A 27,279-nucleotide genomic window follows, 5' to 3' on the forward strand; every position below is an offset into this window, starting at 1 on the left:
AGTTGTTCATACAAGTACACAGCTTACAGGGAACATTAGCCATTTTTTCCTTTGTCCATTGAGTTATCTGGATCACTGCTGTGATATTAGCTGCCTACAGCAGTGTCAGAGCTTTGTGACAGGATTCCACTGGAGGCCTAAGCAGCTTCCTAACTATGAGGCTACGTCTACATTATTTTGAGATAACTAGCATTATTTCGAAATAGCAATGTGAGCGTCTACCCAGCCATTCCATTATTTCGAAAAAATTTCAGAATAATGGTTGGCTTATTCAGAAATCTGTAAGCCTCATTTTACGAGGAATAATGCCTATTTCGAAATAGCGGCAGTGGTGCATCTACATGTCTTATTTAAAATTTGAATAGCTATTTCGAAATAAGGCGTGTGTAGCTGTTCCACTGCTGTGATTTCGAAATACCCCCTTGCCAAGGCCATTCTAAATTCCTTCCCAGTACCTTTTTGGGCTCGAAATCGAGATAGAATGTCTACATTAGGGAAGCCTGTTTCGGATTAATTTTGAGGCTTTCCTGAAGTATAGATGTGTTATTTCAAAATAAGCTATTTTGGAATAACTATTCCGGAATAGCTTATTTCGAAATAGCCGTGCAGTGTAGACGTACCCTAGGTAAAGTTCCAGGGCCTCACTGTCAGCAGCAGGAGACATTTCCCAAAAATCAGCAGGATATGCAGGCAGAAGTTTCATGAGGATGGAAAAGCACATAGAAGGTAGAACACGACTCGCCTTTTACAATGGTGTGGATCAGAAGTAACTCCAATGAAACCAATAGAGTTACACTGGTGTAAGTGAGAATAAACCACACTCTGGCTACATCTACACTGTTTTTTGCGGAGAAGGAAATGTAAGTGAAACACTCATTTGCAAATCTCACACTATCATTTGCATATTCTCTTCCAATCCTTTTTGCGGAAGAGGTTTTTGAGAAAAAAACCGCAGTGTAGACAGGGCCATTTTTTGGAAAAAGAACCCCTTTTGCGCAAGATCCTGTAAACCTCATTTTACTGTAAGCTCTTGTTTTTTTATTTTATTTTTTGTTTGTTTATTTTTACTATAGTTTATTGAAAAAATTCAGTCTAGAATGAAACTTTTCAATCTTGTTTTTGGACCAAAAGTGATTCTGCATGTTGTGTGGAAAGCAGGGTAAAACTCAGTTAGATTGTTACCAAATAAGCTGAATATTTTGGTTCTGATATAACAAAGCTGTAAGTCTTAAAAAAATATGTGTACCGTGAATGCACAGTATGGCTTTCTAATAATGGCCAAATCTTCCCCTCTGTCTTTAATGGAAATTGCAGGTGCTCGTATGAGAGCAGAATTTGGCCCTACATTTTTAACATATGTAGTGCCCCACTGAAAATCACATTCAGCTGGGAGAAAGATCTAGAGGATGGGAATAAATCCAATCTCTCATGCCTTTGCTGCATTCTAGCCTGTAACTCCTGCATGACAGGCTTAGACTATCTTCGTCATCTACAACTGCTGGGAGATAGAATCCTAGGCAGGAACCCCTACTGATATATGCCCCACTGACAACCTAAATAGCGGTCAGTTCTGACAGTGACTGTTATTTCAAAACCTTCCAGAATTCTGATGACCAGTTCTTCATCTAGAAAGAAGGCAATCTTCCTAGATTTGAGGAAGAAAAGGGAGTAGGGCAAAGGAGATTTTCAGGGTTTGGTGGTCTTCTGCCAAGCAATGTAGATGGGCTACATTCTGTTGGAATACTGAAGAAAAAATTATCATAGTACTTCTGTACTGTGTTTCTACCAGAAAATACTTTATGATTCCACCATGCAGTCCTTACTCAGGTAAAACTCCTACAGAATTCAATGGTTATTTTGCCTCATTAAAGATGGCAGTGATGGAAAAGAGTAAATAGAATAAGAGGAAAATAGCTTGTTTTCTGTACTGAGGCTAATGGTATAAAGAGGCAAAATAGGGAAAGTAGAGCTTGAGGTTTTTGATTTACCTATGTCACACATTTTGAAGGACCAGCATAGTAAGAAACATTAGGACTAGGGAATATAGTAGGGATGTAGGAGTGTAACCATTTAACAGGTAATCATAAGCATAAGCTTATTGGTTACCCAAACAGTTACATGTGGCTCCTGGGGAGCTGGTTGCCACCCCACATTGAGAGACAGCAGAATGAGGCAGCAGTCAGCTCCCTGGAAGTGTGGTGCCAGATGGGCTGCCTGCTGCCCCTGTGTCAGGGGCAGCAGCATGGGATGGCAGACAAGAGCCAGTATTTATGGGGAACCACCTTAAAATCCAGCTCCCAGTGCACACTAGCTCCCAGGCAGCCAGCTGCCCGCCCTGCTTTGCTGTACCTATATTTGGGGCAGTGGCCGGTTCCCCGGGAGAGGGCTTTTAAGCTGGCTCCTGCCATGCACTGGCCCCTGAGGAGTTAGCTGTTGCCCCACACTGCTACTTCTGATACAGAGGCAGTATAGTGCACTGGCTCCCAGGGAGCTGGATGCTGCTCTGCATATAACTGTGTAACTGCTGACATTTTCAGCTGTTACATGGTTAGCCAATTACACACATTTTAACATTCCTAGAATACATAGAATACTCTTACTAAAGAGTGACAACTTAAAAAGTGATCTGAGAAATTGTTATGTGAGAATTCATTATGGAATGTATCAGATACAGGCATAAAAATAGACAGTGAGGTTTGTGGAAGAAGCAACTTGGCATCTTCCAGTAGCTCAGACATCCTGTGTCTTTTCATACTTCTTAGCCTGTTCCAGGATAAGTATTTTGGGACCATTAATCGTCACTAATGTGAAAATGAGTATTTATGACAAGGGTCAAAATGAGGCTTCAGGACCCTGCAAATTACTTCATTAGAGGCAATGGATGTTCTCCAAACTCTGTGGATGAATTTGGCACTGTCTGAATGTCTCTTTTGGGTGGGGTATCTTGAGTGTTGAGAATAGTGTGTGTGTGTGTGTGTTTGAAGGAGGGGATTGAATTATGTTTTTGTTACAACATATATCATTAGTATTAGAACTAAGCAGAAGATGAAAATTTCATTTTGCAAAGACTTTTGAATTTTGAATAGGGCCTGAAAATTTCAGAATTCCCCATGAAAGCAAATCTTAGAAAAAAGTTGTTTAGATCAGAAAGTTTAATTTTGACAAAAATGGTTTTGTTTGGGTTTTGGCTTTTTACATTTTAAATATTATACAAAATTAAAGTGTTTCATTCCAACTATGTTCAAATGGGACACTGTTGGAATTTCCCCCTGTTTTTTCTCTTGAATGAAAGCTCTTCTGGTCCCAGCCCCAAGCTTCCACAGTCAGGGGAAATGGGCCTCTCCTTACTGTCCCCAGCAGGGAGCCATCCAGGTAAGTCCCACCTTAAGTCCTCCCCAGCCCTGAGCACCCACCTGCACCCCAAAGCCCTCATCTCTGGCCTCACCCCAAAGCCCACAGGCTCTGGCCTTTCCCCCCTTCTGCACCCCAACCCAGAGTCTGTACCCCCTTCAGCATCCCAACCCCCCATGCCTGATTCCCTTCCCAAACCCGGAGTTCCCTCCTGCATGCCAAACCCCTCATCCCCAGTCCAACCCCAGAACCTGCACCCTAGCCCTCTGTCCCAGCCTCAAGTCTCTCAACACCAGCTCTCACCCCAAACCAGAGTCCTCACACTTCTGTAAACCAACGTTCTGCCCCAGCTTGAGCTCCCTCCCATACTTACAACCCATTGGCCCCTAACATACATTCCTAACATACATTTTTTATGTGCACCAATATGGAGGTGATATGTCACACATCACCTCCGGGTCACACAGTACCTTCACAATAGTGCACATAAGAAAATTCATTCCCCTCAGATGTGGGAAAAAATTAGAAGTTCTGATTATGACCTATGTATATTTTCACTGTTACACATTTCTTGTAGATTACATTTATTTTGATCTTTGTGCCTCTACATAGCCTTTGCAGTTATTTTAATGCAATGGTACAATTGAGATTTCAGAAACTCAAGTCTGAGGTTCTTTGAATATAGTCTGTGTGTATATAATGCACAGCACTGAAGATACTAAATTATATTTGCTATAGAACCATAGGTACTGGAACTAGAAATGTAGAGCACCCCCTAGCTTGAAGTGGTTTCCATCATAACTAGGTTTTATAGTTTGGTGCAATGGCTCTCAGCACTATAAAAATTGTTCCGGCACCTTGTGGAACTTATAACATCAGCTGTTTTCGGCCGCTTCGTATTTAAAAGCTCAGACCATTAACTCTTGCACTGACCTAGTCACGCTACACCCCCAGTTAGGCTCTTGCCTAGCAGCAGCCTTTAGAACCAAACATCAGACGTTCGTTACTTCATGTCCATGGGCTCGAAATCCCAGAACGGTGGAGCCACTGGGAAGAAGAGGCGACCGACGGATGCCTGCCCCGGGTAGGGAGTGCAGGGAGGGCCACCCAGAGGCGCAGGAAAGGCACGTGGGGCACCCCATTTAGCAATTAACATTTGGTGGGCGAGGGGGCGGGGCACCTCCAAAGTGCTACCACAGTCACCTCTGCTGGCAAGGGCCCCTTACAGCCTAGCGTCGTGGGCTCTTCCTCTGGGCGAAGATCCCCGCAAATCCTGGCGGATCCCGTCTTCACGGCGTGGAGGCGGGGCGCCTAAGCCCGCCTACCTCAAGGCCCATCCCCACAGGGCACCGTGAGCGCGGAGGCCACTAGCTGCACCTCAGGCCAGCAGCCCGCGGGAGGGATTCCCGGCGCTAACGGGCAGCAGCTTCCCTCGCAGGGGGCGGAGCTCGGCCCCTTTAAGGCCGAGGCTGCCGTAACCCGATCCCGCAGTGAGTGGCTTGTCGCAGCCGCCGCAGCCGCCCACTGCCCCGAGCATCCGTGCGCGCCAAGAGTCTCCCCGCAGCGCCGGCAGGGATGGGGGAGGCGCTGCGGCCACGCTAGTCCCGCCCGGCCTCTCACCCCAGGTACGGGCTCGAGTGGGCAGTGCCCACAGCCCCCCCTCAGCCGGGGGCAGGGCAGCGGAATGGGGAGCCGGCGGGACGCCCCGCTCCGAGCCGGGCTGAGCATTTCATCTCCCGGCGCCGTCGTGTGAGGGGCAGGCGGCGGGCAGGTGCCCATTCATCCCCGCCCCCCCTTGCCGGGAGCGAGGGCCGGGGCGTGTAGCAAGGGCCTGGTGGGAGCGGGGCGGGACAGGGAGGGGTTGCGGTTCTGCACCAGTCCCAGCAGGGATATTGTTAATGGGAACCGGGCGCTGTGCATTCCCGGGAGGGAGAGGGTCAGTGGGAATGGTGGTGTGGGGGGACGGGAGGGTCTGCAGTCCCTAGGGAGAGGGTCAGTGGGAATGGTGTGTGAGGTGGTGGTGGTGGTGGGGGGGGGGGGGGGGGGGGAGGCTGTGCAGCCCCGGGAGGGGAGGAGGGTAAATGGAAGCTGGAGTTGGGAAGGCCACTGGTACTGCAGCGCCAGGATTTGCCCACTAGACCAGAAGGGTTGCTGTCAAATTGCATCAAATCCTGTCACTGCCATATGCTACCGTTCTAATGCTGTTAAACTGGTCCAGCCTTTCTGAAATGCTGCACTGAAGAAACTAATGTTTTTAAAGGGACATATCCGGGTTTAAAATATTGTTTTATAGCCCGACGCTTTTATTTCCCTACATACAATAGCTTAGATTGTTATTTAAACTGAACTTTGGAAATGTTAATATAATCACTTTTGGCTTGTCTGAATATCTATCTTCTTGGACAATGAAATAATACTAGTAATACTAGTAATGTTTTGTTTTTAGTTTGCTTACGGTCTGGCTTTTCTCTTGCTAGCTGGTATCACAAATTTTATTGTTGAACATTGCTAGTAAATGTTTGCATCTCAACAAAAGTGCAAATTAGTTTAATTGATTTCCTTCTCCCTTTTCCTTCCCCCACATAATAAATACACTGCAACTGAAATTTCAGAAGAAGTGTTGTTAGTGTTTCTGGTTTTAGAAACTTCTGTTCCTGATCCAGTCTAAAGAGTACCCATACTTTTTTGGCTTGTGTTTTTTTTTTAAAGTTAGCAATCTTTTTTAAAAATGCTTAGTATCACCATCAAAGGTTTTCTCTTCTCCCCCTCCCTTGCCCTCATCTCCTTCCTACTAAAGATTCTGAAAGCTTTGATGAAATAAAGGTTTTTGATAAATGATATTGCAATATGTAAATTACCTACCAGTTTGTTATTGATAGGGGCATATGCCTAATCTCTGCAATTTCAGAGTAGGGTACAAACATATTAGTTTTGTTTAAGTATTTTAATAGTGTATTGAATACAAGTTTTCATTAGGAATGAATGAGTGAGTTATAAAAGGAAGGGGCTGCTTTTGCTGTGGTCAATCTGTACTTGTCATTTAGTGCTGTGCAAATAACTTTGTTCTGTTTCCTTTTTTCTGGTTCAGCAGCAGAAATGAAAATGTCAGATTTTGTTTAGGGTTCAACAGAAAGTTTTATTTGACTCAGAATAAAATATTTAGCTAAGCATTTAATTTAAACAACTTTTTTAAAGGAAAAGTAATTTCAAATTTTAAAAGTGAGACATTTTTGTTTAAAAAATGTTGATGCAAAGCATTTAACTTTTTCAGTGTTTTGCTCAAAACAGTTTGGTGAAGTCAACATACATTTGAAAAATGTTTCAATCAATCCATATCTGCATTTTTCAGTGAGGGGAGCAGAAAGGTTTTGTTGAAAATTGCGTCCTCTTCGTTGTCTTATGTCCAGTTATGATGATGATTCAAGATAAAATATTCATAGAATCATTGGACTGGAATGGTCTTGAGAGGTCATCAGGTTCAGTGACTTTCCACCTCTCCAGGCTACTATACCCCTTTCGGAAGTCTGATTTGTCTTGCATATTCCCAAGTTTCACCTTCACAACTACATGCTTACAAAATCAGACACAAAAATACAAAAATTTCACAGGATACTGTTACAGAAAAATGCTTACCTTCTCATGTTTACTATATTTTAAATCAGAATGTAAATATTGTACTTACATTTCAGTGTATTGAATATAGAGCAGTATAAACAACTATGAAATTTTAGTTTGTATGAACTTTGCTAGTGTTTTCTTTATAGCCTGTTGTAGTACTAGGCAAATATCTAGATGAGTTTATGTATCTCTGGAAGACCTCTGCATACCCCAGGGGAGCATATACCTTTGGTTTAGAGCTACTTATCTAGTCCAATCCCCTGAATTCATGGCAGAATAATAGCTACTTCTATGCTACCAAGTTTTGTCACCAAAACTTCCTTTTTGAAACAAAACTGATAATGTACACATTGCAAAGTGATTTTTGTTGCAAAAAATGCTGTTTCGGCAAGAGAACACTTCTACCTCCAGGAGAGACTTTTTTTCTTTCCCTCTCCCTTTACTGTTGACAGACATGCACAGTGAACACCATGAGACTTTTATTTTTTTTGCATTTATTACCCTTCTGGAAGTTTCCCAAATAACCGTTCTGGCCAGCGGTTTGAACTCTGCTGCCCTGCATTCAGGTACACCTTAATCAGCCCCTCCTCTTGCAAGTCCTGTGAACTTTATATTCCATTTCCTGCTGAGTGGCTCAGCATGGAGTGGTCTTATTGCATCTTTCTGGCTGATCATGATTGGCTATTGCTCCAAACACTCTCCAGCTTGGACCATCATGGTACTTTTGAATCTGATAAGTGTGTGGGAAGAGGAGTCCGCAGTTGCAGCTGTGAGTGACCAATAGGAATTGGGACACGTATAAGCAAATTTTGTGACGTTTGTGTGAAAAGTGCTATGAACTGAACACAGTGCAGTTTAGAATGAAGATATCAGAACTGAGACAGTCATACAATAAGGTAAGGGAGGCAAACCGTCACTCCAGTGCTGCACCCAAGACCTGCAGATTTTATGAGAAGATGGATGCTATCTTGTGGGGAGACTCCACCTCCACCACCAAGAACCCCTTTGGACAGCACAGAGTCAGCAGAAAGAGGACCTAACCAAGAGGATGAAGTAATAGATGAAGAGATAGTGCTGAAGAAGGATGTGGGGCTCCCAGAGGATTTGCCTGGAGGGGCAGGCAGCCAGGAACTATTCTCCTCCAGAGGGAACTAGCCAGTCTCAGCAGCTGCTCCACAATGAGCTGGAAGCAGGAGTTTAGATACAGCGTAAGTGGCTTTGGATTGGGAGTGCAGAGGTGTGTGTAGTGCACAGAAAAGAGGGAGGTGAGCTGTGCATAGCCCTGTGTAGCTGGTCATTATGTCCCAGCAGGGTGTTGATGCACATCAAGATCTCAACAGAATCCTGTAGAGAGATGCTTTGGAAACTTTGCCTGAGGTACCTGGTAATTTTATCTCGCAGGTTCCATGGCAGTGCAATCGTATTTCTTCCGCCCTTGTAGGAAACTCTCCCATACCATTCTGCAATCTGTGGTGCAGGGACCAACGCAGCACATATGTGGGTTTCATATGGAGCAGGGTGAAAGCCACTAGCATCCAGAAGTTGAGCCCTAGTTTTCCTCCTTACTCTCAGCAGTGACATGGTGAGATGTCTGCGACAGTGATACCCACTTGTGGAAAAGTGTGGCATAATTAGAATGATTTCCCTGCAAAACTGCTCTATAAGCCAAAGCTGTATTTTATTTTGTCCTATGCCCATCCCACATCTCCCCTTACTTCCCTTTCTCCCGTACTTACCATGTTTACAGTGCCTGCAGAGATGTGTGCGCTTTGCAAGGATCAATGGGAAAGTGCAAGCTTGTTTTGCAAAAGGTGCTTGTAAGTGACATGTTTCAGTGTTGAGCTGGAATTTAACAATTCCTCTTTTGTTACATTCTGTGTTACAGATGAGACATTGAGGACACTGCATTAGATAAGGAAGAGGCCCAAATGTAATAGGGGGAATTTACTGAAATAAGTCATAAAGCACTCCTGAGTGAAGGCCAAGAAAAGGGAGGAGCGATGGATAACAGAAAGGCAGGATAGGAAAGACACACTGATTGCATGATCAAGGTAATGGAGGAGTAAAACGAGATGCTCAAGTATTTAATCAAGTTGCAGAGTGAGCAGATGCTGTCTCCATCTCCCTTGGAACACGTACACAATTCTTTGTCCAGCAACCGTCCCTCCCCCCACATCCACATATTCCTTTTCACTCTCTGGAAAATTTTAGCTTCCCCCACACTCCATCTTCCCCCGCACATCCTCTCACAACTTGGACCATGACAGCTGGACCTATACACAGTTGTGGGGACTTATCTTTTCCAAGACTCTTCCTTACTAGCAAATATGGTTTGGTGTGTTTCACTGTAATTTGTCTTGATCAATAAAGGCAATTTTTTAAATAGTACAATGATTTTATTTTTTGTTCCACAACCCATAACTCAGACTCATAGACTTTAAGGTGAGAAGGGACCATTATGATCATCTAGTCTGACCCCCTGCACAGTGCAGACCACAGAATCTCACCCACCCCCTCCTAGAATAATCCTCACCTATAGCTCAGATATTGAAGCCTTCAAATACTTTGAAGACCCCAAGATGCAGAGAATTCTCCAGCTGTGATCTGTATCCCATGCTACAGAGGAAGGCGAAAAACCTCCAGGGCCTCTGCCAATCTATCCTGGAGGAAAATTCCTTCCCGACCCCAAATATGGTGATCAGCTAAACCCTGAGCATGTGGGCAAGACTCACCAGCCAGACACCCAGAAAGTTCTCTATAGTAACTCCTATCATCCCTCCATTGACCTATTTACTTCTGATAATGAATGGTCAATTAGTTACCAAGATCATGTTATCTCATCAAACCATCCCCTTCATAAACCCATCGGCTGTGTCTACATTGGCACCCCTTTCCGGAAAAGGGATGCTAATGAGACCAGTCGGAATTGCAAATGCCGCGGGGGATTTAAATATCCCCAGCGACATTTGCATAAACATGGCTGCCGCTTTTTTCCGGCTCAGGGTTTTGCCAGAGAAAAGCGCCAGTCTAGACGGGATCTTGTGGAAAATAAACCCTTTTCCGGAAGATCCCTTATTCCTATTTTCAAGTAGGAATCCCTTATTCCTACTTTCATGTCACAATGGCGGCTCATAGTCATCCTATAATCAACCAGGACTCTGAGGTCCTTCTCCTCCTCCGTTACTTCCAACTGATGTGTCCCCAGCTTATAACTACAATTCTTGTTATTAATCCCTAAATGCATAACCTTACACTTCTCACTATTAAATTTCATCCTATTGCTATCACTCCAATTTACAAGGTCATCCAGATCTTCCTGTATGATATTCCGATCCTTTTCTGAATTGGCAATACCTCCCAACTTTGTGTCATCCGCAAATTTTATCAGGACACTTCCACTTTTGGTGTCAAGGTCAGCGATAAAAAGATTAAATAAAATTGGCCCCAAAACTGATCCCTGAGGAACTCCGCTAGTAACCTTCCTCCAACCTGACAGTTCACCTTTCAATATGACCCGCTGTAGTCTCCCCTTTAACCAGTTGCTTATCCACCTCTCAACTTTCATATTAATCCCTATCTTTTCCAATTTAACCAATAATTCCCCATGTGGTACTGTATCAAATGCCTTACTAAAGTCGAGGTAGATTAGAGCCATTGCATTTCCTTTATCTAAAAAGTCGGTTACTTTTTCAAAAAAGGAGATCAGGTTGGTTTGGCACGATCTACCTTTTGTAAAACCATGTTGTAATTTGTCCCAATTGCCATTAGCCTCAATGTCTCTAACTACTTTCTCCTTCAACATTTTTTCCAAGATCTTGCATACTACAGATGTCAAACTAACAGGCCTATAGTTACCTGGGTCGCTTTTTTTCCCTTTCTTAAAAATAGGAACTATATTAGCAATTCTCCAGTCAAATGGTACAACCCCTGAGTTTAGAGATTTATTAAAAAATTTTGCTAATGGACTTGCAATTTCATGTGCCAGTTCCTTTAATATTCTTGGATGAAGAATATCTGGGCCCTCCGATTTACTCCCATTAAGCTGTTCAAGTTTGGCTTTTACCTCGGATATGGTAATATCTACCTCCATATCCTTAGTCCCATGTGTTATGTTACCATTATCCCTAAGCTCTTCATTAGCCTCATTAAAGACTGAAGCAAAGTATTTGTTTAGATATTGGGCCATTCCTAGATGATCCTTAACCTCCACTCCATCCTTAGTAATTAGCGGTCCTACTTCTTCTTCTTTTTTTTTTCCTATTTATATGGCTATAAAACTTTACTATTGGTTTTAGTTCCCTTTGCAAGGTCCAACTCTACCTGACTTTTAGCCTCTCTCACTTTGTCCCTACATGCTCTAACCTCAATAAGGTAGCTTGCTTTACTGATACCTCCAATTTTCCACTCCTTATATGCTTTCTGCTTTTTCTTAATCACCTCTCTGAGATGCTTGCTCATCCAGCTTGGTCTAACACACTTGCCTATAAATTTTTTCCCTTTTCTTGGGATACAGGCTTGACAGCTTCTGCAACTTTAACTTAAAATAATTCCAGGCCTCCTCTACCTCAAGATCCATAATTTCTTTAGTCCAATCAATTTCCCTAACCAATTTCCTTAATTTATTAAAGTTAGCCCTTTTGAAATCAAAAACCCTAGTCTCAGATTTATTTTTGTTTATCCATCCATTTAATTTTAACTGAATTAGCTCATGATCACTCGAGCCAAGGTTGTCCCCTACAACCATTTCATCTATTAGGTCCTCGCTACTCACCAACACCAAATCTAAAATAGCATTCCCCCTTGTTGATTCAGCAACTACTTGATGAAGGAATTCATCAGCTATCACATCTAGGAAAATCTGAGCCCTATTATTATTACTAGCACTTGTTCTCCAGTCTATATCTGGAAAGTTGAAATCTCCCATGATTACGCAGTTTCCATGAGTATTTACTTCATTAAAAACATTAAAGAGGTCTCTATCCATATCCAAATTGGATCCTGGTGGTCTGTAACATACCCCAAGCACTATCCCAGGGGAGGAGGATCTGATAGTTTTCTTTCCCAATGTGATTTTTGCCCAAACAGACTCTGTCTTCTCCATTCCATCACTTTTTATTTCTTTATAATCTACCTCATCTTTGATAGACAATGCGACTCCACCACCTTTACCCTTATTTCTGTCTTTTCTAAACAGCACATACCCTTCAATACCTGTACTCCAGTCATGCCTAGTATTCCACCATGTTTCTGTTATTCCTATAATATCTGGTTTCATTTCCTGGACCAATAGCTCTAGTTCCTCCATTTTGTTACCTAGGCTCCTCGCATTGGTGTACAAACATCTTAATTTTTGCTGTTTGGCCTCACTCACATTCTTTACCCAATTTGGCACGGACGTTGCACCTCCAATATGACCTATTAGACTGGTATCCACCCTACCCTTCTTCATGTACATTCTCCTACCCCCAGCTATATCCTTTCTTACTTCGTTTTCCTCCCTCTCAGTGTTAAAATCCGGTGTAGAGATTACCTGGACATCTCCCAACCCTCTCCCCCAAATTCCTAGTTTAAAGCTCTCTTAATCAGTTGAGCCAGCCTCCATCCTAGAAGTCTATTTCCCTCCCTACTTAGGTGAAGACCATCCCAAGAGAACAGTCCTCTGTCCATAAATGCCTCCCAGTGACCATACATCCCAAAGCCCTCCTTATAGCACCACTGCCTAAACCATCTATTGATCATCATAATCCTGTCACATCTTAGTTTCCCTTCTTTAGGATCAGGCAGAATCCCACTAAAGATCACCTGAGCCTCAATTTCCTTGAACGTCCTCCTCAGCCTAGCATAATCTCCCTTAATTAGTTCCAGCGAGAATCTAGCCGTATCATTTGTTCCTACATGAAGGATGATCAATGGATTCCTTCCTGCTCCCTTAATAATCCTCTTCAACCTCCGTTCCACATCCCATATCTTAGCACCTGGCAGACAGCACACCCTTCTATTCTCTGGATCAGCTCTGGTTACAGGCCTATCTATTCTTCTCAATAAGGAGTCCCCAATCATGTAGACCTGCCTTTTCCTAGTGACAGTGCGATTCTCTGGTCTATCTCTTGCTTCCTCTGGCTGCAAGTCCTTGTCATTCCTGTTTTCCCTTGTAATCCTTTTTAACCCATCTAATGCTCATTATTGGTGTTGTCTCCATTAACTCTTCCCTTTTATCTGTGGGACTAGCCACTCTTCTCTTCTTCCTTACCCTTCCATCTTCATTATCTACCTGCTGTACCCCTTCTTCATTCTCCAGCTCCACATACCTGTTCTTGAGCTCTATTTTTCCTTCGCTGACCCATCTTTTCCTCTGCCTGGTTCTCTTGGTCACATGCTTCCACTGTCCATTTTCTTCACCCAGCAGTCCCCCCTCTGGGGCCCTTGATCCTGCTACCATCTGCATATCTAAGCTTTCCCCTTCAGCCACGTCATGCCTTTGCTCCATCATCTGCTCAAACCCCCTTCTAAACTCGACCAGAGTTTCCACTTGCATCTCCAGTCCTCGGATCTTTTCTTCCATCAGCTCTATCAGGCGGCACTTCATACAAACAAAACTCCTTTCAGGTACCCCCTCCAGAATCATGTACATACTGCAGCTACCACATCCAATCATCTTCCTTGTGTTCTCTACTACTTGGGCCATGGCCACTACTGCCTCTATGTTTTATCTACTTTCTCACCAAAATCCTATTAGTCCGGTGAACACCAAACCAAACCAAAACACCCCCTCCACAGCAAAAACAAACCCCAAACAAGTCCCAATATCCAAACTCCCTTTACAAACTCCCACTCAAACTCCCCTGTTTACAGCTCTGTTTGCTGGCTCCTGTGCCACTGTAGCTATCTATGCCGCTGCCTGACTAGAAGGCTACCGTTATAGGACCCCTAATCAGTGAAGCCCTGCCCCCTAATCAGGGTTCAGCTTCTCTCCCAGCACACTACCCCTACAAGCCTCTACACATACAAACAATACAAATACAAAACCAAATACAAACTTCACTTCCAACAGAACTCCCACTCAAACTCCCCTATTTACAGCTCTGTTTGCTGGCTCCTGTGCCGCTGCAGCTATCTAACAATCACTTCAGTCTTAAATCTAGGCTGTTCAAGCATTTTCTTGCAAGGATATGTGTTACATGGGATGTTAAATGGGTCGCATCAGGGAAGCAACCCCAAAACAGGTAGATTTCAGTGCCCGCTGATTGTTAAAGTGCTTCCTCCCTGATGTTAATAACAGCCCTCTGGGCTCCTCTGACACTCCGAGTGTCTGGCTGCTCAAACTCTGCAGCCTAGTTTTGTGCCTCAGTGCTCCATCCCAAGCAAACCTGTCACTCTTAGATTTACATGATCTGTGTGAAGTGCAGCATGCTGGTATGACCATGGGAATATTCTCCTGTATAAGGTCTAGTCTTTCTATAAAGACACCACCAACTCACCTGCAATCTGCCAAAGGCACATTCTACTACCATGAGGCATCAACTCAGCCTATTGTTAAAATGCTCCTTTCTGCTGTCCAGGTGCCCTGTGGTAGGTTTCATGAGCCAGGGCTGTAAGGGATAAGACAGGTTTCCTAAAATTACTATGGGCATTTCCACATCCCCCAATGTAATCTTGTGGTCTGGAAAGAAATTCCTCACCTGCAGCTTTCTGTACAAACTAGTGATCCTGAAGATGCATGTATCATGCACCTTTCTAAACCACCCAAAGTTGATGTCTGTGAAATAGCCCACAGTGATCCATAAGCACTTGCAGGACCATTGAAAATTATTCCTTCTTATTGATGTACACAGTGGAAGGTGGTCTGGCACTAAATTGGAATATTGACCTAATATTTAACTGACTAAGCAGGATCCAAGCTGGGGACCACTCCAGCCCAGCTGGTGCAGCCCCCAGGTCCTTACTGACACTGGCTGCCAGCTCCTAACCCCATGTGGGAGCTGGTGCTGACATACTTAAGTTCTGTAGCCACTCTTCATGTTATACCTAGATGACAATGCAATTCCACTGTCAGTGCTGGTTTCCCTAGTCTAAAAGTGATGGTCTGTCCTGTACAGTTGCCCTGTGATTGCCATATGCAATGATAAGCTGCTGCTGTCTCTCTCATGCAGAATGTTGGCCTCCTGCAAGTCTTCTTCCTCTGTTAGTATCTTCAAGAGTAACTCTGCTGCAATGTGTGATGGCCTCATGACACTGAACAGAGCATAGAGTGAAGAGTGGGATCCATGCTTTTTTCACTGCAGATGCTGGAGTACACAGCAAAGAATGGCATCTGGAAAAATGGCATGAAAGAAAACTGGAAACTCCAGAAGGCCTGGGAAACAAAGTAGTGCCTGATGGGACGTTTTGCATGGTCCCAAGATGCACCAAGCTCTGTTCCATGTTCCCATAGTGCCTAGTGACTGATGGTATCACCAAGCACTGTGGGATACATACCCAAAGTGATTTGCTCCTGCTGTCGATGAGAGTGCTAGAATGTGGACACAATCTGTTGATAAAACAATTGTGAACGTGCTTTGGTAACTTTTTATTGGCAATTCTGTATGTCAACATTAGTTTTGGTGATGACATTTTGTAGAGTAGACATTTAGACTATCCCTGACAGGATTTTGTCTAAGCTTTTCTTTAAAATCTCAAATGATGGAGATCCCCTAGTCTCCATAGGCAATTTATTCCAGTGCTTAACTACTCTGATAGGACAAGAAGCAATGAGCTTAAATTGCTGCAAGGGAAGTTCAGGTTGAACATCAAGAAAAACTTCCTATCTTCACAGGTTAAAGAGAACTATCATTCTCCTTCATCTCTGTAGCAACCTTTTATGTATTTGACAACTATGTCATGTCCCCTCTAAGTCTTCTCCAGACTAACCAAACCCAATTTTTTCCATCTTCTCTCATAGGCAAGGCTCAATTTTTGTCTCAGAGGTCACAGAAATCATGGGCAAAAATTTAGGCACTGAGGGGACTTTACTAGTGGAAATTTGAGTGCCTACATCACGGGTGGGGAACCTCAGGCCTGGGGATTCAATACCTCCTCCTTCCTCCCCAACATTGGGGGCTTGTGCCTCCTGCAGGACTAGAGCATACAAAATCTACTAGCCTGTACCACATTGGGCTCTGGTGTACAAGGGAAATATGGGAAATGTCTTTCTCCTTCTCAGTCAGGGGCAATATCAGTAAAGGTTTGTCTTCTTTTGTTTTTTGGCTTCTCACTTGTGTGCGGTTCCTGGCTCATTTTTGTGAGGGTCAGTGACTCTCAACTTAAAAAAAAGGTTCTCCAATCCTGGCCTACAGGGTTAGATGGCAGCAAAGTGGTAGATGCTTGTCATACTTAAATGTTGGGCTTAAGTAGCTATGTCTTCTTTGTCAATCTAACTGTGTTTTTGTTTAAAAAACTATGTTTAGTAAAATTTAAGTTACCAAATGAAATGATATACAATTAAAAGGTTAAGTCTTTGCTCATGTAATTTTTTTTAACCAATAAGAATTGGTTGGGAATTTGAAAGTGGAAGACAGGTTGGGTGACAGTGATAATGAAATAATAGAGTTAATAATTCTAGAAATAGTAGGAGGGAAGACAGCAAAATAAAGACAATGGATTTCAAGAAGGCACATTTTAGCACACTCAGGGCGTTGATAGGTAAGATCTCTTGGAAAGCAAGTCTAGGGAAAAACAGTTGAAGACAGTTGGGAGTTTTTCAAAAAGTCATTAAGGGCACAAGAGCAATCTATTCCATGGCATAGGAAAGACAAGTAGTGTGGCAAGAGATCACTTTGGCTTAACCAGGAGATCTGGAGTGATCTAAAAATAAAAGAATTCTATAAAAAGTGGAAACTAGCTCAAATTACAAAAGATTAATTTAAATAATACAATCATGTAGGGTCCATATTAGAAAGATGAGCTCAATCTAGCTAGAGACATAAAGGATAAAAAGAAAACATTCTGCAGATACATTAGAAGGGGTATGTCTACACTACCCTCCTAATTCAAACTAGGAGGATAATGTAGGCATACCACACTTGCAAATGAAGCCCGGGATTTGAATTTCCCGGGCTTCATTTGCATAAGATGGGCGCCGCCATTTTAAAATCCCGGCTCGTTCGAACCCCGTGCCGCGCGGCTACACGCGGCACGGACTAGGTAGTTCGGACTAGGCTTCCTAGTCCGAACTACCATTACTCCTCATTCCTAGTCCGAACTACCTAGTCCGTGCCGCGTGTAGCCGTGCGGCACGGGATTCAAACGAGCCGGGATTTAAAAATGGCGGCGCCCGGCTTATGCAAATGAAGCCCGGGAAATTCAAATCCCAGGCTTCATTTGCAAGTGTGGTATGCCTACATTACCCTCCTAGTTCGAATTAGGAGGGTAGTGTAGACATACCCAAGGAAGAAGACAGGGTAAGCCCATTACTCAATAAAGAGGAAAAAACAATAAAAATGGCAGAGGTGCTTAATGACTTCTTTGTTTCGGTTTTCATCAAGAAGGTTGGTGGTGACAGGACACCTAACATAGGGTGCATCTACACAGTAGGTCTTAACTCGAAATAAACTGCACAAATTGAGCTATGTCAATTGCATTGCTTATTTAGAAATTGAAATTGGGAGTGTCTACACAGCACTTATTTTGAAATAGAGCACTCTTCCTCTGACTTCCCTTACTCCTCATACAATGAGGGTTACAGGAGTTGAAGTAAGAAGTCCTCCAGCTTGACAGTATTTCAACATTATTTTGAAATAACTGCCTGCTGTGTAGACGCTGACAAAGTTATTTCAAAATAACTTTAGTTATTTGGAAATAATATTGCTATGTAGACGTACCCATAGTGAATTCTAGTTGAAAAGGGATAGGTTCAAAAGCTAAAATAGGGAGAGAACAAGTTAAACATTACTTAAACAAGTTAGATATCTTCAAGTTACCAGGGTCTAATGAAATGCATCTTAGACTACTCAAGGAGTCCAACATACTAGCCACTTGTGGCTATTTGGCTGGTTGAGTGTGTTCAGTTCACTACAGCAGTAGCCACAAGAGTGGCTACTATTTCTGAACTGGTTGGACACCACAGCATTACCTATAATTTCTGAAAAGTCGTGGAAGAATGGAGAGATTCCAGAAGACAGGAAAGGGCATAAATAGTGCCCATCTATAGAAAAGGAAATAAGCTCAACTCAGAGAATTACAGACCAGTCAGCTTAACTTTTGTACCAGGAAAGTTAATGGAGCAAATAAGTAAGGAATCAGTTTGCAAACACTTGTAAAATATAAGGTGATCAGTAACAATAAGCATGGATTTGTCAAGAACAAATCTTGTTAAACCAACCTGATAGCTTTCTTTGATAGGGTAACAAGCCTTTCAGAGGGAAGTGGTAGATGTGAAATATCTAGACCAGCCAGATCCAGCCCGTGGATGCTGCGTGAAGCCCCAAATAGGCTCTTCGCTTCCCTTGCCTCACCTGCATGCCAGGGCAGGGGGAAAGCTTTAAGAACTGCTCCTTTCCCCAGAACAATCCCATTGGCCAGCCAATGGGAGCTGCCTATTTCAATAACAGGCAGCCACGAAGCACAAAGGGCTTGTATTTACTCACAGAGCACATGGCTGCAGCCTGTGTGGGTGTGGGTGTGGGTGTGGGTGTGGGTGTGGGAGTGGGGCAGGCAGGGAAGCTGATTCAGGAACAGACTGCTGGCTGGTAGGTTTCCTGGCCAGAGCCTTCATCTGGCACCTCAGCCACTCCTCCTTCTCCAATCATGTGCTCCCCACCACTGCCCCCCTACTCAACATACCCAAATCCTTTGCCCATCTTCTGCACCCATACCCCCTCCCACATCCAGCTCCCCAATACCCTGCCCCAAATCATAGTCCCCTCCTGCCCTAGCTCACAACCCAAACTCCTGCACCCTCTTCTGTATCTCTGTTCCCTGACCTATGTCACAATCCAACCTTCTGGACCCCAGTCCAACTGCCTCTTTCACCTGAACTCCCTCTCTTACCCCAAGCTCCCTTCTTCACCTAACCTCCATTCCAACTCCCCCCCCCCCACCTCCTCTATTAATATCATGGAAGAGTATGGCCTACGACTATTTTCCAAGTTCTTGGAGTGACCCCTCCATCAAAAATTATTGCCCACTCCAATCTAAGCTTTAGAAAAGCTTTTGGTGCAATCTTGCATGACCTTCTCCAAAGGAGCCAACAGCTTCCACGGGTCTCTGGGCAAGGTAGAGGAATGGCTTCACATTCTCAGAAGGGGTAGGGCACTTGCTGGAAAGTGTGGGACCAGGGCAGCCAGCCCTCTGTACCACCCGGAGCACAATATGCCTCCCTCCCATCCTCAGAGCTACACAGGGCGTGGAACTCTGTCAGTGATGGCTGGAAGCTCTGGGTCCCTTTGAATCATTGCCCCAAAGCAACTGCCCCTTTTGCCCCAAACCCACCTCTTCAGTGGGCCTGACCTTCTCATTAACAAACTAGGAAAATACAATCTAGAGGGAGCTACTATTAGGTTGATACACAACTGGTTGGACAACTGTTTCCAGAGAGTAATCATCAATTGATTTTTGAAAAACCCTCATGCCCCTCCTCCAAAAGTAGCAGCAAAACTTGAGCAAAAAAACCCCAAACGACACACTGACCGGGGCAGCAAGTCTTGATGGGGGGCAGGGGGAGCTGGGTCATCCTATGCCCCCCAGTTTGGGAACCCATGATCTAGATCATCCTTGCTAGATGATTGTCTAACCTGCTCTTAAGTATCTCTAGTGATGGAGATTCCACAACCTCCTTAGGCAATTTATTCCAGTGTTTAACCACCCTGGGTATGTCTACACTACCCCGCTAGTTCTAACTAGCGGGGTAATGTAGGCATACCGCACTTGCAAATGAAGCCCGGGATTTGAAATGAGGAGTAACGGTAGTTCGAACTAGGAAGCCTAGTTCGAACTACCTAGTTCATGCCCCGTGTAGCCGCGCTGCACGGGGTTCGAACCAGCGGGGTTTAAAAAATGGCGGCTCCCCGCTTATTCAAATGAAGCCCGGGAAATTCAAATCCCGGGCTTCATTTGCAAGTACGGTATGCCTACATTACCCTCCTAGTTCGAACTAGGAGGGTAGTGTAGACATACCCCCTGACAGTTAGGAAGTTTTTCCTATGTCCAACCTAAACCTCCCTTGCTGCAATTTAAGCCCATTGCTTCTTGCCCTATCATCAGAGGCCAAGGAGAACAATTTCTTCCCCTCCTCCCTATGACACCCTTTTAGATACTGAAAACCACTATTATGTCCCCTATCAGTCTTCTCTTTTCCAAACTAAACAAGCCCAATTCCTTCAGCCTTTCCTCATAGATCATGTTTTCTAGACCTTTAATAATTTTTGTTGCTCTTCTCTGGACCTTCTCCAATTTCTACACATTTTTCTTGAAATGTAGTGCCCAGAATTGGACACAACACTCCAACTGAGGCCTAATCAGTGCAGAGTAGAGCGGAAGAATGACTTCTTGGGTCTTGCTCACAACACTCCTGTTAATGCGTCCTAGAATCATATTTGCATTTTTTTGCAATAGTGTCACACTGTTGACTCACATTTAGCTTGTGGTCCACTATGGCTCCTAGATCTCTTTCTGCAGTACTCCTTCCTAGACAGTCACTTCCTATTCTGTATGTGTGAAATGGATTGTTTCTTCCTAAAAGGAGTACTTTGCATTTGTCCTTATTTCATAGCACATTTGTGGCACTCAAGCACAGGGAGAGAGGGAGCGAAGGAAATGGTGGAGGAAAGGAGGCATGTAGAGAAAGAGGCAGGGCGGCTATGAAGTCCCATGGCCAGGAGCCTGTGGCAATAGCGGGGTCTGGGAGCGTGGCCCAGTAGCTGCAGGGCTCTGTAGTTACCCTGCCTCTTTCCCCAAGTGCCAGTCCAATCTCTGCTTGCTCAATGCCAGACCTCCTGCTACTGTCAGAGCAGAGCCCTACATCCAGCAGTAGCAGAGAGGCTAGCATTGACCTCTGGTTCAGCAAATTCCCTGTTTTGAGACCAGTTAGGCCCCAAGGGTGCTAGACCAGAGACTTAAAACCTGTACTTAATTAGGCCTCATGACAATTCAATGAAGTAAGCAAATACCTAGTGCTTGAAAAGTCTCTCTCTTAAGGTGAGCAAAAAAATTTCCCGAGTATCTTTAACTGCAAAATGTAAGGTTTCATTTAATATCAAATAAATTCCTAGAGCTATTATGCTGAGCTGAAAACTCTCAACCAGAATTTTATTTCTGCTTTTCAGAACCCCATGGGTAGCAGTGACATTGACTATCAGATCAGTTTTTATTCTGTGGCTTTTTGGTGATAGCTCTAAACAGTAGCTAAGGTAGGGACTTGAAACTACTCATTAGGACAGTGTTTCTCAAAATGGTCTGCAAAACCTCTTTGAGAAACATGCTAACTGGCCACGCTGGATTGTTTACTTACCTGCGCTGTGGCCACAGAGCCTCACGGCTCTCATTGGCTCTGGTTCACTGTTTGCCCAGCCCAAACTGCTTCCCATAGCTCTCTTTGGCTGCAAATGGTGAACTGGAGCCAATGGGAGCCGTGAGGCTCCGTGGCTGTGGTGCCGGTAACTAAACAAATTGGTGCAGCCAGTTAGCATATTTCTCTAAGTGGTTTCCTGGACCACTTTGAGAAACACTGATCTAGGGGTTGTGGAGATATAAGCACCCCAAATTGTCACTTTTCAAAAAGTTTCCAGGTGTGTATTTTTGTGCAGAGCTAGAGATCTGTGGTTCAAAATATCTGCTGAATTTTTACCCATAGGTAGGGTTGCCAGGCGTCCAGTTTTGAACTGGACAGTCCAGTATTTGAGCTTTGTGTCTTGAAAAAAATTGAGAAAATACCGGACATATAAATGTCCAGTATTTTCTAATTAAATACGTTTTATTATTATCATGAATATCAGTCCATAGTTGCGTACTGCCTGGCTGGTAGACATGCTTATCCTGCGTGAGCGTGTCTACCAGCCAGGCAGTACTCAACTACGCAGTAGAGGTAGGGCGGGGCCAGGGCGGGGGCCAGGGCCGGACTTGCCCATGCGCTCTGCTGGGACCATGTGCGGGACGAGCAGCGCCTTGGGATCTGCGTGCACCCGGGCCAGCCCCACTTCCCGCCAGCTGATCCCCCCCCCCCCAACTGTTCCCCCCGGCCAGCCCAGCTCCTCCCTCCCACTTCTCGGCCAGCCCTGCTTCCTGCCGGCTGGTTCCCCCCTGGCCAGCCCCACTCCCCCGACCTCCTCCCATCCAGCCTAACTCCCCGCCTGCTGGTTCCCCCCTGCTCTTCCCCCTGGCCAGCCCCACTCTCCCCAACCTCCTCCCCCTGCCCCAATCTTCCCTGGTCAGCCCTGCTCCCCCCGACCTTCTCCCGGCCACCCCTGCTCCCCACTGGCTGATCTCCCCCAGCCAGCCTCGCTCCCACATCCTCCTCCCAGCCAGCCCTGCTCCACGCCGGCCAGTCCCCCACCATCTGAGATCAAGTGTGTCCGGTATTTTTGTAGAAACCATTTGGCAACCCTACCTATAGCACCCACTAAATTTTTGGGTCACTCAGATTGAGAACATTATTTAAGAATGTACATTTTTTACAGCACAAATACAGAAAAATGGCTAGAGTTCTTCTGTTCTCACCATTTTATTTGCCTTAAAGCTTGCCTCCTGTAAGTACGATTTTGAATATACATATGCATAACTCAAATATGCTTTATGCAGAACAGGTCAAGTAGCCTATCATTCAAGAGCCTTTGATCCCCTATATGTGTAAATTCTATTTGTGTGCATGTAATCATTCTTGTAGGTGAAGTTAAAAATATGAAGTGTAAACCTACTTATTAATCTAGAATTTCTAGTGAAAGCCATTAATGGTATTTAAGGAATTTAATGCCTCGGTACTCAAGGCAAAGCTCTTTTGTTTTTTCCTGTACGCCTAAACTGTGATTGGTCCAACAAAGATGTGTGACCATCCCACCTGGTCCTGGAATCCATCTTGAATTTGGTATTTTTCCATTGGGCTGGGGAGGATGAAACAAAGGATTCCTACCTTGGGGAAATTCTATTTAAGGGTTAGATAACAATGAATGATAGTCTTCATCTGGTTTTTGAAAACTGCCTCCCCTCCCTAAGAGTATACACAAGAAGATTTTAGACCGAGGCCAGAAAAAACATCAGCTCTGAGTTGAAGTATTTTACCTGAAATCAAGACTAGGGTGAGAAATACGATTTGTAACCCTCTCTCTTAGGGTAAGTCTACACTGCGGAGCTATTTTGGGGTACTGGAATTATCCCAAAATAGCTACTCCATGTCTATTGAAGCAACCCGTTATTTCGAAATAGATTACACGAGAGTTAAGGTGAATTTCGAAATAAGATGTTATTTCAAAATTTGGCACTGTGTAGACAGCACCAAATTAAGAAATAAGCTATTTTGAAATACGATAGAAATAAACTACTCTATTTGCTATGTAGATGCACCTTTAGGCTATGTCTAGACTGGCATGATTTTCCGCAAATGCTTTTAATGGAAAAGTTTTCTGATAATAGCATTTGCGGAAAAGAGCGTCTAGATTAGCATGGACGCTTTTCCGCAAAAGCACTTTTTGCGGAAAAGTGTCTGTACCAATCTAGACGTGCTTTTGCGCAAAAAAGCCCCGATCGCCATTTTCGCGATGGGGCTTTTTTGCGCAAAACAAATCTGAGCTGTCTACACTGGCCCTTTTGCGCAAAAGGACTTTTGCCCGAACGGGAGCAGCATAGCATTTCCGCAAAAAGCACTGATTTCTTACTGAATTTCCGCAAAAGCACAGCGGAAAAACTTGCCAGCTGTCTACACTGGCCGCTTGAATTTCCGCAAAAGCACTGACTTTCTACTGTAAGAAATCAGTGCTTTTTGCGGAAATACTATGCTGCTCCCGTTTGGGCAAAAGTCCCTTTTGTGCAAAACTTTTGCGCAAAAGGGCCAATGTAGACAGCTGAGATTTGTTTTCCGCAAAAAAGCCCCGATCGCAAAAATGGCGATCGGGGCTTTTTTGTGCAAAAGCACATCTAGATTGGCCACGGACGCTTTTCCGCAAAAAGTGCTTTTTTCCAAAAATGCTTTTAATGGAAAACTTTTCTGTTAAAAGCATTTCCGGAAAATCATGCCAGTCTAGACGTAGCCTTAGTGTTTTAGGTTTAACTGGTGTGTTTTGTTTATTTTAAATTAGTAACTTGCTTTGATCTTTCTATTATTGTTTGCAATCACTCAAATCCTACATTTTATACTTAATACAATGCTTTTGTTTATTATCAAACGTAGTGTAAAAAATTGTTACGGGGGGAGGGGCAACAACAGTGTATATCTTTCTCCTTCATTGATAAAGAGAGCAAACTTACGAGTTTTCTCTGTTAAAAACTTTTATACAGAGTAAGAGTAAAACTTTTATTTGGGGTTTTGGTCCCTTTTGAGGTCTGTGCTCCTGGATGCTATAAAGTCCTTGCAGTTGAGCCCTCCCAGAGCTGTTATCAGAGTATGTGTTACTCCCCAAGTCTGTGCCTTTGATGGGGAGACCAGAACTTCTTGCTCAGCAGGACAGGGCATTAGGTGGACTCAGTGGTATGACCAGCACATTGAGTGACAGGCTCAAGGTGACCTCTGTAATCCAACCCATCATAAAGGCAATAGAAATGTCTGGCTACCAGGGAGCGAAGACTTCTATGAGATGTGTTCCCAGCTTGCTGTGGAGCTCCAGAGTACAGTAATGGGAAGGAGGGCAAGTTGGAGGGGGAATGCATTGAATGGGTCAGGAGCATGGTTGTGGATATTTGTTAAGGCAGGGCTGGGAGAGCCTTGGTGGGTTGGATGGTAAGGCCTTGCTGGCTTGGTATGCCAATTGTGGGACTTGATATGTACAATTGTCTAAATAACTACTAACTTCTCTTTGCCTGTTCAGGGGCAAAAAACCCTACTTTAATCTAGAGAAAAGATTGCTTGGTGATATTTTGTTTCCTTTCAGACTGTTGAGTAAAACTCAAATTTCAGAAAACAAAGATATGTACAGTTTTGCCAGTACAACCGTAACTCTGTCTTTAGGCAATGTCATGCCAATACATGCCATTTACACACTTACCTTTACTTTGCCAACCCCACAGTTGCTGAAATTTGTAAACTTCTTTTCTTTTTACAACCCATTCACTATCACCCATAGGATTTGCTCCTGGAACTTCTGTGCCAAAAATTTAAAAATTCTGAGCTATATTTTAAAACTCTGCATATGTATTTTTCAGAATAACACTATATAACCACCTGTCAGGGTGCAAGCCCCCTACTGTGCCTCAGTGCCCCCTGACTGTCCTCATCTAGCACATCTCAGGGCAAGTTACAGTCTGTATGGGTTGCTCATCATTGGCATCGGGGTTGTCTCAACTGCCCTGCTTACCTAGTCTGCATTGTGATCTACCTCCGAACCTGGGGCCTTGCCTCCGGCCCCTAGCCAATGGGAGTCTTGGCTGGCCCTCTCCCAGCCCTTGCTGGCTATCCCCAGCTCATCTCCCTCCTAGGAGCTCCTACTTCCTCCACAGTCAGCCCTTTACTAGCTCTCCCCTTAAGCAAACTGTGCTTCCCTATTTATAGCTGGCAGCTGGGCTCTCACTTGCCCTAATGGCTTCAGCTGGGCTTTTCCAAGCCAACCGGGCTTTTCTGTGTAGCTGACAGCTGGGCTCTCATTAGCCCAACAGCTTCAGCTGGTCCCTCTATTCTCGCCCTGGCTCAGGGCCTGGTCCTGGTCTTAAAGGGCCAGTGCAGGGCAGGCACCCTGTCACACCACCCCAGACGGAAGGTGGCATGAGCATTCTATTTTTGATAGAAAGACTCTACAGCTAGGACATTGTGAAAGAGGCTGACTGTTAGTTATTACCGCATGTGAAATATCAGTCAAAATCTTGGTAAGGTAGTTGTGCTTTAATACACTAAAAAACTATTTCTATAGCCTGGGCTCTTAAGACAGTTTGGCTGTGTCTACACTGGCATGAATTTCCGGAAATGCTTAAAACGGAATACTATTCTGTTTTCAGTTTTTCCGGAAAAGGAGTGTCTACATTGGCAGGCTGCTTTTCTGGAAAAGCCCTTTTTCCGGAAAAGCGTCTTTGGCCAATGTAGACGCGCTTTTCCGGAAAAGACTACTGGGCTGTCTACACTGGCCCTTTTCCGGAACAGTGTTCCGGAATAAGGACTTATGCCCGAGCGGGAGCAGAATAGTTTTTCTGGAATAGCGGCTGATTTTGTACAGTAGAGCATCGTTGCTTTTCTGGAAATTCAAGGGCCAATGTAGACAGCTCGCAGCTTATTCCGGAAAAGCGGCTGATTTTCCGGAATAAGTGGCCCAGTGTAGACACAGCCTTTAAGTATATCACCTTTTGAAATTATTTAAATCTTTTAATTACTAAAAGTTATCGTGTCTTTATTTTGTTTGGCTTCTCTTGTGAAAGGGTTGGATTATTTTTGGGATACATGAATAACTGAGGTTGTTTATTTTTTTTCTTCTGTGTGGATAGGAATTTAGTTTTTGCAAATCTCTTTGACTTCTGTAAAAGTCAAATTGTTAAATCCTTGAGAATGGTGCTGAAATTCTTTCCATAAGTATGAAATCATAGTTTCATAACTGGGAGCTTTGTCCACCAAATCTGTCTAGAAAATATGTACGAATGTAAAAAAAAATTGTTTGTGTTTCTTCCCCACCTCTCATCCCCTTACTCCTCAAGGGCAGATTGAACACATTCACTATTCAGTGGCACTTCTGAAGGCTATTGTATACTGTATAGCACTATATTTTATTTTTGTTTTTAATTAAATTAGCTATGAGCAACCAACACTAGCGAGTGTGCCACATGAAAGGCTCTCCTTCATCTCACTGGGCTGCATGACCAGTGGTGGGAACTTACAGCCCGTGGCTCACTGGAGTTCACCTGCAGCCTGCGTATCTCCTCTTTGCCCTCTTACCTCCCTTGCTCCTCTCATACACTGGGACACTGGAGCTTTGCACTTCCTACTCCTCCCCCTCCTTCCAAGCACTTTTGGAGTGCTATGAATCCACTGATTTGCGCTCCGTCCCCGCTCCATCTCCTCCTTCCCAGAAATTGAGCTATAAACAGCTGATTTGTGGCGTTCAGACTGGGAGGGAGGGAGAGGAGCTGGGATGGAGTGTGAATCTGTGGATTCATGGCACTCTGAAAGTTCTGGAGGAAGGGGGAGGAGTAGGAAGTGTAGGGCTTCATTACTTC

General features: G+C 44.2%; 1 protein-coding gene across 11 annotated transcripts in view; it reads left to right on the top strand.

Annotated features, from left to right (window-relative positions):
* Positions 1–1,644: 1,644 nt before the first annotated feature.
* TLCD4 (TLC domain containing 4) overlaps positions 1,645–27,279 on the top strand; it is a 111,230-nt gene continuing 85,595 nt past the window's right edge. For 2 of the 11 annotated variants that reach the window (XR_012905962.1, XM_075936580.1), the window contains exons 1-2: positions 4,290–4,475; positions 8,855–9,020. The gene's annotated coding sequence lies outside the window, so the exon portion shown is untranslated. The other 9 variants (XM_075936573.1, XM_075936581.1, XM_075936583.1 and 6 more) reach the window with 9 other exon arrangements.

The sequence above is a fragment of the Pelodiscus sinensis genome, chromosome 9, assembly GCF_049634645.1.
Source record: "Pelodiscus sinensis isolate JC-2024 chromosome 9, ASM4963464v1, whole genome shotgun sequence".
In the NCBI taxonomy this organism is placed as follows: domain Eukaryota; kingdom Metazoa; phylum Chordata; order Testudines; family Trionychidae; genus Pelodiscus; species Pelodiscus sinensis.